The following is a 15,050-nucleotide window of genomic DNA, read 5'->3' on the forward strand; positions in this document are numbered from 1 at the left end:
AGGCAATGAAGACTGCAGTGCATGTGATCAATAGATCACCTAGTAAGAGTTTGGATGGTGGTATTCCTGAAGAGGCATGGAGTGGCAAGAAGCCCTCTTACTCTCATTTGCGTATATTTGGGTGTGAGGCATATGCACATGTGCCAAAAGAGCTTCGAAAGAAGCTAGATCCTAAGTCTAGGAAATGCATCTTTCTAGGTTATGGTGAAAGTGGAGAGATGGGCTATCGTCTCTAGGATCCAGAAGCAAAGAAGATCATACGCAGCCATGATGTGGTCTTCAATGAGAAGAAGATGCATAAGGCACCCATGAGGGATGTGGAAATGAGGAGAATCACTTTCCAGGATGTGAATCCACCTGCATATGTTGATAGACAGCAAGCTGTCCATGCACCAAATGTGCAAGAAATGGTACAACCAAGTACTCCCACAGGTATACAATCAAGGGTAGATGATGGATCATCTATTGGTGGAAATGATGAGCCAAATGTGGCTGATATGCAAGTGGGACAGCAAGCTGAAATGCCCTTGAGAAGATCATCTAGAGTGTCTAGACCGCCTGATAGATTTGTTCCAGGGGTAGACTATGTGATGCTTACTGATTGCGGGGAGCCTTCTTGCTACAAAGAGGCTATGATGCGTGAGGATCAACGCAAGTGGGAGTATGCTATGCAATCAGAGATGAGTTCACTTATGAAGAATAAGACTTGGGACTTGGTTTCTTTGCCACATGGAAAGAAAGCATTGCCATGTAAATGGGTCTACAAAATGAAGGTCACAGGTGATGATGTGCCTAGGTACAAGGCCCGTTTGGTTGCTAAAGGGTTGAAGCAAGAGAAGGGTGTGGACTTTGATGAGATATTCTCTCCGGTTGTGAAGATGACCACACTTAGATGCATGCTTGGACTAGTGGCAGTAGAGGATATGGAGCTTATGCAAATGGATGTCAAGACAGCTTTCTTGCATGGGGATTTGCATGAGGAAATTTACATGGTGCAGCCGGAAGGCTTTGAAGAAAAGGGCAAAGAGCATTTAGTTTGCAAGCTAAAGAAGAGTCTCTATGGTCTTAAGCAAGCACCTAGAGAATGGTATCAGAAGTTTGATGCTTTCATTCGGTCCCAAGGTTTTAGAAGGAGTGAAATTGATCACTGCCTCTACACTAAAAGGGCTAAGGATAATAGCCTGATAATCTTGGCACTATATGTGGATGATATGCTATTGGCTAGCAAGAATACTTATGAGCTAGATGCATTAAAGGCCAAGTTGCATGAGGCCTTTGATATGAAGGATTTGGGATTTGCAGGTCATATTCTTGGTATGTGCATCACGCATGATCGGAGTAGGAAACTCCTTTGGCTTTCACAAAAAGAGTATGTTACAAAAGTATTGCAGCGTTTCAATATGGAGGGGGGGAAGGCAGTGAGTACTCCATTGCCTCCATATGTGAAACTGAGTCATACAGATAGTCCCAAATCAGATGAGGAAAGGGCCATGATGGCCAAGGTTCCTTATGCATCAGCAATTGGGAGTCTTATGTATGCTATGATAGCTACTAGACCAGACATTGCATTTGCAGTGGGAGTTGTTAGCCGGTCTATGGCTAATCCAGGAAAGAGGCATTGGGAGGCAGTTAAGTGCATCATGAGGTACATGAAGGGTACCAAGGAAATGTGCATTTGCTTTGGCAAAGGAGACATGCGTGTACTTGGGTACACAGATTCAGACTATGCAGGGCATGTGGATAGTAGGAGATCCACTTTTGGTTATGTGTTCACCTTTGCAGGTGGTGCAGTGTCGTGGATGTCTCGCGCACAGAAGTGCGTTGCTTTGTCTACCACAGAGGCTGAGTATGTTGCAGCCATAGAGGGTTGCAAGGAGGCTATATGGCTTGATCGGCTAGTGGGAGATTTGGGGATTCATACAGGTGTACTGACATTGCATAGTGATTCCATGAGTGCTATTCAGCTAGCACGGAATCCGGTCTTTCATGCAAAGACCAAACACATTGAGGTCAGGTACGATTTCATCAGGGAGGTACTTGAGGACAAGCGCATAGAGCTTGTCAAGGTTCATACAGATGATAACCCTGCAGATATGCTAACAAAGAGTCTACCTAGTCAGCGGTTTGAGTATTGTCGTGTATTGATGGGCATTGGATAGTATGCTCACTAGTTGTTCTCCCTTAAAGGCACATTGTCCTTTAAGTGGGAGGTTGTGGGGGTTAAAGGTCACTGTGCCTTAACCCCGGTTATGTACAATACTCAAACACATATATAAATGAATGAAAAAGAAGATTAGGGTGGTTCTGCACCCACCAAAACTTGTGTGGCTCTCTGTCTCTCTCTCTCCTTCTTCCGTTCTTGCTTCTGTTGAGAGCACTCTCACCCTCCTCGTCCTCGTTCTCCATCCTTATCCTCCTCCTCCCTCCTCGTCCTCCTCCCTCCCTCCTCCTCAACCCTTACCCCTCGAATCCACGAAGGAGACTAGCTCTCCACTCCTCAACCTTGGACTCCTCCTAAACCCTGCAACCCCCTCTGAACCCTGGAACTCCTAGTTAACTCTCTCAACCCTGTCTCCCTTTCTAACCCTGAAATCCCCTTCTAAACCCTTGAACTCCCATGGAGGCAAGAGCCTCCATCAATCGTTATAATCAAGCCCTCTTTCTCATTCATGCACGCATGAGATCTGCTTTCCAAGCTTTAGCCTACACCTCTCATCGAAACACGGCTCGAGGACCTATGCTACACTTGTGAACACCTATGCTACAATGAGCAATGACATGACTGTAGGTACACCCTCAGAACCTGCACTTGGATAAAACAGAGACAACACATCTAAACTCCCCACCAACTCCTTGCTAGATGAAGTTGAAAGCAAGAGAGGTCACTCAAAAGAGTACTGACTCCCATAGTTCTTCAATTTTATATAATTTTGGAGAAACCTTGTGAGCCACCTTAGAGATTGATAAATAACCAGATCATAATGGGTGTCTAGTTGTCTACTCCTTTGTCTTAGGCACAAGATACTACCAAAAGCATGGAATTGAGGAGACCAAAATTTTATATGGTAACTTTCTCATAAGAACTCAAAAGGGAAACTTCACTTCAATCCAACCTAGTTGAGGAGAGGCAATGCCCACTGTCCCATTGAGTGTGATGGATCATATTAGCTTCTTCAACCAGGCTTCAATCCCACAAGGATGGCATGTATATGTGAATCCTACAAAGTAGTTTCAATCTGCATTGGTTACTCCCTATATACCATGGAAGGCAGGACTTTGGATATGTCAAATCTCAAACCTATCGTATTTACAAAATTGTGTGAAAATGGAAATTGACTTTTTTAAATTGAGATGAATCAATTCCATGTCCATGGGATGGGACAAGGGATCCAATCATGTCTAGAAAGTTCCCATCTTGTCACAACTCTAGATTTTTAAAGTCTCCTCCAATGATCTAAGAATCAGCATCTGGGAGGCTCTGTGTAAGCCGACTCTAGAAACAGGGTTGCCATTGTTGAAAACTTGGGGGATAAACATTGAAGATCTTGATCTTGGAGTCTCCCATCCTCAGTCTAATATAGGGCGCCTGCCCTCCTATAAGCTCTCCTTGATCAAACACATTGAGGCAAAAAACTAGGCTACTAAAATACAAACACTGCTCTCCTGTGCCCTAGTGGAGAGGAAACCTCTGCGCCTCTCCTTGGGAGGATATGATGCAATTGTTTGATGTCCATGGCTGAGAGAATCTGCTCTTGATCCAAGAGGATATCTATTGACCATCCCACCATAGCCCTCTACAACTCTTAACAAAGAATTAGGTGGTTACACGGATGCTAAGTGCTCAATTGTAAAGGGCATGCACATTCCAACTCACCAAATAGGGAGGGGGTGGAAAAAAGGGAATTCTTATGCATGGAAGATTGTATAAGATTTTGTGATTTCAATGGACTCTTGGATGGTGAGTACTAAGTGACGAGATGTCAAACACGTGACTGGCTCTATGTCTACTTACTTGATTGACATACACTGGAATGAGTCCTTCGGCACCACCCTTGTACTACATGGTGTATTCTATTTCATACTAATATTGCGGTTCCAATTCTTCAAGTTGGAGTTGTTGCACTGGGACTGCTGGAGCAAGATTTGAGGCTCGAGGATATTGTGGAGGATTGTGATTTCTTAATAGTTGAGGTCGTCATAGGGATGGGAATGAGCCATGGCATTTGTGCCATTGGTGCAAGTGCTGACTGCTTATATACTAGGGTTGGCACCTGTTGGCATTGTTGGGGTCGAGGTTGTGCAACCCTCATATGTAGAAGCATGTGTTTACATCATGGCCTACAACATTGCAAATGGCACACCATAGCTTTGGGGTTCGGGACAATTTTGGTGGGTTGAGTCTATTCCTCAGGATTGGGCACACCATAGCTTTGGGGTTTGGGACAATTCTGGTGGGTTGAGTATATTCCTCAGGATTGGGCACTCATTGGACATGTGATTGGCCATATAGTGTGGGCACTAAACATTCTCTCTTCTTGGGTATAGCTATGGCTGAGAGATGCGCAACTTTTGCTTTTTGGCCTGCATCATTTCTTCCTTCACCCTTAAGGCAATGACCACCACTCGGTCCTCAATGGTGCGATCCTTTGTGGAAGTGCTTCCCTTCTTTATAGTCATCATTGTTGTTGTCAGAGTTGGCGATGGCATCCTCGATGTCAATTGTAGCTTCATGAGCATTGCTAAAATGTGCATAGCTACTAAATTTTTTCATGCCTTTGTGAATGGACTTTTTAGTTTAGAGATGAACGATGCAATGAGATGTTGTTAGGATGGGGAACACACTTGGCTATTAATCTCTTCATTCTACCTGAGTATGTTCTTACGTTTATTTTCTTGCATATTTCCTAGTTGGAGGGTGGGGTCATCGTGTAGCCTTTTGGTTTGGAACCTCCTTCTGCACTGCTCGGATAGGAGTGCCCATTTGGCTCTTTCTTCTACGAGAAGGTATAGGTATCATTTCAAAGCCTCATTGGTTAAGGCCATGGGAAACCATGTGGCTTTAGTTTCATTTGATTCATCACCTCCAACACAACATGCTGCGTCAAAGAGTTGAAGGAATCTAACAAGGTCCCCTTGTCCATTATACTTTGGCATCTCCAATTTACCAAAATGTCTTCCTCCATTGTTTTTTTGGCAGTGTTGGTCCAATAAATATTTGGGATATAGAAAATCATTTACTATTTCTTCTTCAAATCTTTAGTCCTCCATGCTTCTTGTCATAGGGAGAGGTTGAATTCTTGGAGAGTGTCGAGGGTAGAAGAAAGTTCTTGGAAGTAGGTAGGTGCTAGCCTTCGTCCTGATCTCAACTGCATACATAATGCTTAACTGAGTGCATAAGACTATGAAGTCCGCAATTGATTTTGACCTTTATAGCCCAAAAATGGCAAAAAGATGCAATTGATGGGCCGAAATCAATGCCTATGTGGTTGCAACTACTAGGACCCGAATGATTGCAAAATTATCCAAAAAAGTTTTTTTGATGTAAGATATTTGTGTGCTTGGAATCTAAGTTCAAACCGGGTGCGATTTGTCCTCCAAACGACCAAGATACGAGCCCTTAAAGAAAGGGCAAAGATGGGGCAATCTTTTTTATAAAGGCCCTTCCCCTTTTTTTGTTGAAAGAGGATTGGTTAGCCTAAGCTAACCTAATGTCCCTAACTACCTATGAGTTTCTCTCTTAAAAAAAAAATAAAGGAGGTCCTAACCTAACTTAGGATCGCCAACTAAACTATGGTTGGTTCTTATCCTCTCCCTACTCCCTCTACGTCTCTCTACCTCTCCTCTCTTTTCTCTCTCTACCTCTCCTCTCTCTGCTCTTTCTCTCACTCTCTTCGCTCTTTCTCTTTGAGGCTTGTGGGTGGATGTGGCAATGTATGTGAGGCGTAAGAGAATCAATGGCATAGCATGGTAGCGATGCCCAAGGGTGAGAGCGTGTGGGTGGTGGCAAAGTGGGGACAGGCATGGCACTCGATGGAGGTGGGGACGTGTGGATATTGATGGCGGCACATAACTTGGTGGCATCACAGGTTCGTATGGCAGTGGTGTTTTGCGCAGTATGATGGCACGGCATGACAATAGTACCAAGGCCCAACACTATGCTTGGTACTACCCAAGGGTGTGGCACCCAAGGGCGGTGTCTATGATGCTTGAGGATGGTCCGTGGCGGTGGTGGCATGGCACCCCAAGGCACACGTTGGCTCTCTCGGCACACAAGGGCACTCGTTGCATGCTCGAGGGGCGATGTCCAAGGGTGGCGGCTATGCATGCAAGGAAAATGGCACCGAGGGCGGCGATTGCACACCCCAGGGCAACACACTCGAGGGTGGCTACGTGCCTGAGGGTTTTGTTGTGGGGATTGAGAAGGGGGTGTGGGAGGGGGTAGAGGGAGGAGAGAGCTTAGGCCTGAGAAGAGATAGAAAGAGGGAGTAGAGAGTTGGAGAGGAGTTAGAAAGAGGGGGGAGGGTAGAGAGAGGTTAGAGAAGGGGGGTGTAAAAGGAGAGTAGAGAGAGGCAACATGGGAGGGGGGAAATAGAATGGATGAGAGGGGAGGAGAGAGGAAAAAAGGGGGGAAATGGGTGAGGGGTGGTGGAGGAAGGGGGGGTGGTGGAGAGGGGAAGAAGGGAGGCAGAGAGAGGCATGGTGGAGAGAGGATGGAAGGGCAAAAATGGATGAGGGGTGGTGAAGTAGGAAAGAGGGTGGAGAGAGGGGAAGGGGGTGGTGGGGTGGAGAGAGAAAGGGGGATTACCTTCGGTGGAGGTGTGGTGATGGAGATGGACCCTATCCCCCTTCTTAACCCTGCAACCCCCTTACCCTTGAACTCTCATGGAGGCAAGAGCCTCCATCCATCATTGTGATTAAGCCTTCTTTCTCACCCATGTGCGCATGAGACCTGCTTTCCATGCTTTAGCCTACACCTCTCACTGGAATATGATCCAAGGACCTATGCTACACTTGTGAAGTATGCTACAACGAGCAATGACATGATTATAGGTGACCGACACCCTTGGAACCTGGACCTAGAAGAGACAGTGATAGCATTTTGGTGTTGTTGCCGGGGATTGAGCTTGGGTCTCTCGCATGACAGGAGGGGATACTCACCACTATATTACAACGATTTTCCTTCCACCTTCTCTTCCCCCACTACCACTTTTTTCATCAATTTCCCCCCTCCACCACCACTTTTTCCATCAAACTTTCCCCCTCCACCATCACTTCTGTCATCCATCCCCTCCACCTCCCATTCACCATCTCCACCCTCTCCACCACCAATTTTTATGTCAAGCTCCCCCCTCTATCTCCACCACCTCCATCTCCACCGCCCATTTTCTCCCTTTGCCCCCCATCACCTCCAATTTTTTCATCTGTCCTCCCCCTCCATCATCACTTTTCCATCCAAACCCACACTTCACTCTGAGAGCTATAATTGAGCCGAACATAAAAGGCAGAAAGTTTATTATTGCTTTGTGGACTTCCAGAAGTCATTTGACTTAGCCCCATGGACCACCTCAATCATAACTTTAGATTTTAGATTCGATAGTCGCTGAGGGGGTCAAATGTAGAGTACGTAGTGCACAACGCATGTTTGAGGGTCATGTAGGCCTACTCTCTTTACCGACACAGCTGAATTTGCTAAATGATGCAACCCCTACCAAGGAGCTTCCATCCCACAAAAGCTTTTAGCATCCACTGCTAGATAGAATGGTGTGAAAGAGCGGCAACCCTTACAAGTGGTGGTCTAACATCGGTAGTGCCTCTATGGCACAAAGATCAAAATGAAAAGTCCACCCTGATAGCTACATGAGCCCCCTTACCCTGACAGCTACATGAGCCCCCTTACCTTGACATCTTTGTGCCTCTATGGCACAAAGATCAAAATGAAAAGCCCATGCCGACAGCTATATGAGCCCCCTTACCCCCAACTCCCTTGGTACCTAAGAATCATGCCACTCCCTCCTCATCGAAGTCACCACTTTAGCCAAAATAGTCGTGAGTAAATTAAGTTTGGAGGAAGAAAGACCATGCACAAGTGCCACGAGCTCTGCTAGAGGGCAACACTCTATCTACCTCTCAGTGATGTGCATTGCTAAAAGCTCATCCCAGGAAAGGAAAAATATGCACAATGCACGACATAGGCCACAATGCAAATCTCGTTGGATTCCAAAGGTATCACTGTAGGCCCAAGGTACTACAAGGGCAACCACAAAATATGGCTACCAAAACCCCGCACTTGTACCCCCCACAAATGCCACCTATGCAAGGTCTACCCTTGTGCTATCTCGACCATAACAAATATTATGGTAGCCTAAGCAAAGAAGGCCCACCACAACTTGGATTCAAAAGGCTCTTACAATAGTCCCACAAGAATCTAATTCTAAAGAAGAGGAAGATCCACAAGAACCTACTGCTACATGAATGGCCCCATCCTCGACACCAACACCCCCTTTGTACCCTGACCATCCCCACATCCAACAATGAGCTTCAAGTGAAGGGCATGAACACAAGCTCTTACCCACTTCAAACTCAACAATCCCACAAGATCCTACCCCTATCATGGGTGTAGTACCATGAAAATTTGCTGCAATGAGGGATCTCAAATAGTTGATGTTGCTTCCCTTAGAGCAAAAAGGGGCATTCACCAAAGTCACCTAGAACACATCCCATAAAAATCATAATGTAGTTTGTATAGAGATTATGCCTTGGAGCCAGTCAAGCCAAGAGAATTGTAAAAAGGAAGAAGAGAGAGACTGGAAGGAAGAGAAAAGGGTTGGCTCACCCTTCAAAAAGTGAGATGTATATAAGACCAAAAGTTTGACTTTGGTCTTCACTTGTTGTTTGCACTCTTGGAATACAATCTCTCTTTCTCTGTATGGGTTGTTAAAGTATCTCTTGTTTCCTTGTTGCGACTTTGTGATTGCCACTTTGTCTTCTTCTCTCCCCCCTCCTTTCCCTTCTTCCCACTCCTTCCCCCTTTCTCTCTCCCTTCATCCCCATCCCCCTCGCTCTTGTGAATTCACAATGCAATGGTCTGGAAGCTGTTAGAGTGACACTAGCTGGTGATAAGCACTTGCATTCTCCCAACCTAGAGTAGAATGGAGTAGAGCTCACTAGCATATTGGTAACATCTCCACACATGTGAGTTGTTGTCAGGAGACCACATAGAGATTGATAAAGGGGGAAATAAATTTGGCATATTAACTGTTACGAAAGTTTCTCGTACTAAGATTGAGAAATAAATTTATTATTCTCAGGGGGGGGGTCACCATATGTAAACCCTAGATATCATGTGCATTCAAGGCCTATTTTTAAAATTCCTTAACTATATATATGTATGATCAAAAGACATTCCTTTCCTGTACAAAATTTATAGCCTTTTTTCAAAATTATCTATGAATGCCTATGTACAATTTTTTTAAAAGCATGATTTAAGAATGTCCTTCTATTGAACTCATGGGATAGTCACATAGAGATTGATAAAGGGGGAAATAAATTTGACATATTAACTGTTACGAAAGTTTCTTGTACTAAGATTGAGAAATAAATTTATCATTCTCAGGGGGGGGGTTCACCATATGTAAACCCTAGATATCATGTGCATTCAAGGCCTATTTTTAAAATTCCTTAGCTATGAATATGTATGATCAAAAGACATTCCTTTCCTATACAAAATTTATAGCCTTTTTTCAAAATTATCTATGAATGCCTATGTACAATTTTTTAAAAGCATGATTTAAGAATGTCCTTCTATTGAACTCATGGGATAGTCAGAGTTTTTCTACTTGACCCCCTTGAGGACACATTACAAACGTTGCATTCATGGCAAGGGAGATGAGTGCACCTAAATTTTTGAATAATCATGATGAGAACTAAACTACCATTGATAACTACTCTAATACGTTATAGGAGTAGCTATGAACTATCCACATGTGAAATCTTTTATTCCATATTCCAAATCTCTATTTTGTCTTCTACTACCTCCACCACTTGTGGTGTGCTCTTGCAGAACCCTATCCTACTAGTAGCAATTGCTCTAATATGGACACCACCCAACTACATCATGGATAGACATGCTACCTGAGGAAGGGAGGAAGAGGTGAAACATGCAAAATGGCTCAAATTAGTGTGCTTGAAAGGCCTTTAAAATGAGAGAAACGCGAGCAATAATGTGCAAAAAAAAAGATTTAGAATTGCTAAAACAGTGAATTGAGATTCACGGTGCGGGCTTTCTCAAAAATGTATTTATACTCTACTCTACTGTACTCTACTCTACCCTAAACCAATTGAGCATTGCGCGTATGTCTAAGAGCTCCACTTTTGTATGACCATTTGAACCAAACATATTAGATGATCCAAAGTCACTTCGTTCAAAACTTAGAATTGCATCCCATACATCTTTGTGTGGTGCCAAGTGAAAACTCCATTTCTCCTTTGTTCTTCAATTTTTGTTCTTCAATTGTACAACATTCCTCTCCCCTCCTTTCATTGAAAATTAAAGTTCCATTTTAGAGTAGCATCATGTAATCTTAATCATGGCCTTCCCATAGAGTCTATTTTATGCACTCCTCTTATCAAGTCAAAACTAACGTAACCTTGTAAACACACTTCAAAAATAACTTTTTTGCTCTTATTTTTTCTTGTCTATGGAGAGTAGCTATATTGTAGGTTGGAACCCTACTCTTGGTATGTGTGATTTAGTTAGCATCCTCTTATTCTCATCTTGACCATACATCTATAGTATTGGTATGGCGCCATTTTCTCATTGCAAAGTGGCATAAGAAGCCTTGCGATCACAAGCAAAAGCCTGAAATTGACCACATTTTAATTTTCTCACAACCTTGAGAGCCATAGAAAGCAATATGAAAGTTTTGGGAAAATGCCTACCTCAGTTCCTAGCCCTTGCAAATAGACCTTGCTGAATAGCTCTGATGGATCTGGTGGAGGACTCTCCTGTGCAACCAGATAAGTTCCAAGTAGCATGTAATTTAGACCTTCCAATAATAACCCATCAGAAGACATAAGAGCTGCTCTATTTGAGTAAAAAAGTTTTCTTGTCATCCACAAGATCAATAGGTCACAAAACACTCAATAGCTCAGCCCCTCAATCAACTTCTCCCAACAGAATTTCAATTTGGCATGGAACCTATCTAGCTAATTTTGAGTAACCCAAAGCATTTCACAAGCCGGAGATCTACATCCAAATAGATAAAGTTCGCAACCCACACCTTTGCTTGAGTAACTGCACCTTCAACTTCTAATTTGGCTTCCTTTTCAAAGTTCTGCAATAATTCAAAAATGATCTTACAGCACACAATTTCAAAATTCTGCAATAATTCAAAAACGATTTTAAAGCGCACAATTTAGCACTACCGTCTATAAATCATAAAGCAAACATATCCCTTTAGCAATTATGCGAGAACAAAAATGAGTAAGGTTTATCATCTAGACAGGGGACACACCTTCAATTCAGCCACTGTAACAATTTCTTTTTCCAAAATCAACTTTCTTATCCTCTCAATAGGATCTCGTTCCTGCATAACGGACAAGAAATTTATGACATATAACCATAATCAGGCCAAGCACCTTTGATCTCAGCAAGATTTTTACTTAGAACAGAGGCCCAAAGAATTGAAAGTTGCACACCCACTCTTAAAGAAGATGTCAAAAGGGAGTACCTGCCGAATACGTGAGATCTCATCCCTGGTTCTGTATGTACTTCCAGGGTCTGACATCGAGTGGCCATGATACCTGTAAGTGTCCATCTCTAGTACCTATGTAGAAATACAAAGTAATGAGAACCAAGTAGGACAATTTGTGATGTGCCTAGAGAATCTCTGAAAGATACTAGGAAAGTACACCTCTGAAAAATATATTCCCAAGGTGTAATGCAACATAACTAGACGCTTCTAGGCTAGCAGCAGTTTTGAAAATAAAAGCAAATCACTTGCGATGAATTGTAGGCAGAATTTGACATTAGTCACTTCTCACATGCACATGCCCTACAAGAGGTTTTAGTTACTATTGTGCGTCTTTTCCAGAAGCCGTAGCTTAGAGTGGAGGATGTGTCAGATTTCACATGACTTGTAATGCTAGATTAAAGTGTCTGAAAGTTCAATAGCTGAAGGTACGTAATGCACTATTACAATTGAAATGAATTCTGAAACTGAATTCTCCAAATTCTATAGGTTTAGAGGCTCTCGTGGGTAAGTCTAATTGCATGCCAAGTCCTATTGCATTTGAATAAGTTGCATTCTCATGTGGCCCTAATTTCAATGACTTTTGTGGCCAACGTATTCTTTCAGACCAGTCATCCATAAGAAATGATACTAGTAGTAGTAGTTAAGCGGAATACATACAAATGCATTCACTCATTTCTCACCCTCCAAGGTGGTAACTTGTGGCATTTTCAAAGACGAACTCTTCAGTGGATTTTCGGCAGCCTGATAGGATGATTTGGAGGATTTCTGTACTCTCATCCTCTTAGGCCAAAACTTGAGTAGAGATGAAAAAACGGGAAAAGAGAGGAGGAAGTACCTTGCTTTCTAATGCTATTAGTTTTGGATGGCAGCAGGTTTGTGTAATCCTTCTTGATATCAAAAAATAGACTTGTCTAAATTGGATGTAGAATGCTTTATACAGTATTTTGAATGGCTCTAACCCATGGTATCAATAGGATTACTAGTTTCCTTTATGCTCCATGAAATGACTTCACAAAAGCTATAATAATTGACTTCCACAGCATCGATGTAGATGAGTGGATCGTCAAGGTAGCCAAGCTTACAGTTCAAAACCCAGGTAGCCAAAATTAGATTTCAAAACCCATCAAGCCTATACCTTGGCTTTAATCTAACAGATCTTTTGGTGGCACAGCCAACCTGCTGCTTGTTTAAACCCAAAGAGAAAGGCGTGGAGAAGAGACTGGTAAAAGGTAGCAAAAGGTGCTTACAATAGGCCCTTTTACAAGAGCATTTTCCTTTGCAAACTTCACAGCTTCTTTGACAGCAAGTGCATCCATACCATCCACCTACATTGTCCATCCCTAGATCATGAACCTCTCTATCTCTCAAATCCTGGGAAGAACAAGAAAACAAGGAAAGGAAGCCAGATCCGAACCAAGAAAGTATACTCCTTTTGCTGTGAAAATTTTTTGTTAAGTACTTTTAGCCAAATTTATACCTTCAGGCCAGGCACATAGTCACCACGCTTATAGTACTCTGCATTTTTTGCAGATCGCCATTCTGCTGTTCCCATGCCATCTGTATTTAGAAATAAAATACCATAGCACTGTTAAAAACCGGAGGAATAACTCTCGCTTCTGATTCAGATCTTGAAATAATTGAATTCACCTAGATTTTTACAAGTTTTTCACTAAATGCCAGATTATACTTTTCTCTATGCTAGTGCCATTTCGCAGTAACAGCCAAAAATTTGAATGCCAACTTGCCTTACTCCTAACTAAAGGCATTTATAAGCTGTCCATTGAGAAGTTCGGAGATTCACAGAAACAGATATGTATGGGTGTCTTGGCTGAGCTAAAGAGTTGAGCAACGAAACACAGATCAAAAGGGTTGCGATTGGTAATGTTTAAAAGAGAGCTCAGTACTAACTGTGAGCATGATTTCAAGAGATACGACCTACAGTGATTGTTTTTGCAACAGTTCGAAGATTCACGGAAACAAATATGTTTGAGCAACGAAACACACGTCAAAACAGTTGAGATTGATATTACGGTTTGAATGTTTGAAAGACTAGAGATCAGTACTAATTGCGAGTATGATTTGAAGAGATACGACCTACAGTGATTGTTTTCACAGACGTATACAATGGGCAAATTCCATAGGGCGGCAATGTTCAAAGATTCAAATAGCTGTCCCTGGTTTGCAGCTCCATCCCCATAAAGAGTGAGGGTGACTCCCCCAGTTTTGTTATATTTCTGAGCGAACGCCAGCCCCGCACCCAAAGGAACTTGAGCTCCAACAATTCCATGCCCTCCGTAGAATCCATTTTCCTTCTTATAGAAATGCATTGATCCTCCTCTACCAACTGTGCAACCGCCTTTCCTCCCCATGAGCTCGGCAAAGACTTCTAGCAGCGAGCCTCCTCTGCCTATGTAGGTGCAATGGTCCCTGTAGCCGGTGATGATGTTATCCTGTTTCGTAAGACTGGCTTCCATTCCGATACAAACCGCTTCTTGCCCATCGTAGAGGTGGCAAAACCCCCGGATCAATTTGGACTTGTACAACTGATCTGCAGCGATTTCCATCCTCCTCATGCGGGACATGTCCTTGAAGAACGTGACGAGCTCTTTCGCAGAAGTCACTGCCAATTGCGGAGGGGGCTCGATCTTATGTCCTTTGAACGGCACCGAGATGTCGACCGTGAAGGGAGTGCAATCGTTGGCAGCCGAAGAGAAGAGTCTGTGCTGCAAATTTGAGCAGAGGAAAGCCAAAGATCGGTGGGGAGGTTTGAGAAGCCGACTGCAAAGCTGCGAAGCCATGGCCTTCCTGTAACGCAGATTCTCCTCGATTCCGGAGGCTGCTGTCGTAATGTATCGGTGTATCTCTCTACTGCGACTAGGTTCTTTAATTCTCTCTCTCCCGATCTTCTCTCTGCCTGATTGTATCGCCTAGTTCGGTCGTGCGATGGGGCTCTCACAACCGGATTACTTCCTGGTCTGTTGGTGATTGGTCCTTAAACCGTCTATAGCTGGAACTCTCTGTCTTTCTTTTTCTCGATTGCGTATTGAGTCCTCTCTACCTTTGAGTCTTATCTCTGTTTCTGTCCGCAGAACGTATGTCTCTCTCTCTCTCTCTCTCTCTCTCTCTCTCTCTCGCGAATTCTCCCGCTCGATAGCGAATTGCATCCTCTCTATGAAATTTCTGTCTGTCTCTCTCGCTCTATTGTGTATTGTGCCTCTCTACCCTTTAGTCTTAGCTCTGTTTCTGTCTGCAGAATCTCTCTCTCTCTCTCTCTCTCTCTCTCTCTCTCGATTGCGA

At 43.4% G+C, this 15,050-nt stretch overlaps 1 pseudogene; it reads right to left on the minus strand.

The window, feature by feature from the left end:
• Window positions 1-13,224: 13,224 nt before the first annotated feature.
• LOC147898225 (pyruvate dehydrogenase E1 component subunit alpha-1, mitochondrial pseudogene) lies at window positions 13,225-14,551 on the minus strand (annotated as a pseudogene).
• Window positions 14,552-15,050: the final 499 nt, after the last annotated feature.

The sequence above is a fragment of the Dipteris shenzhenensis genome, chromosome 9 (assembly GCF_047967505.1).
Source record: "Dipteris shenzhenensis isolate YYH24624 ecotype China chromosome 9, Dip_SZ_1.0, whole genome shotgun sequence".
In the NCBI taxonomy this organism is placed as follows: Eukaryota; Viridiplantae; Streptophyta; class Polypodiopsida; order Gleicheniales; family Dipteridaceae; genus Dipteris; species Dipteris shenzhenensis.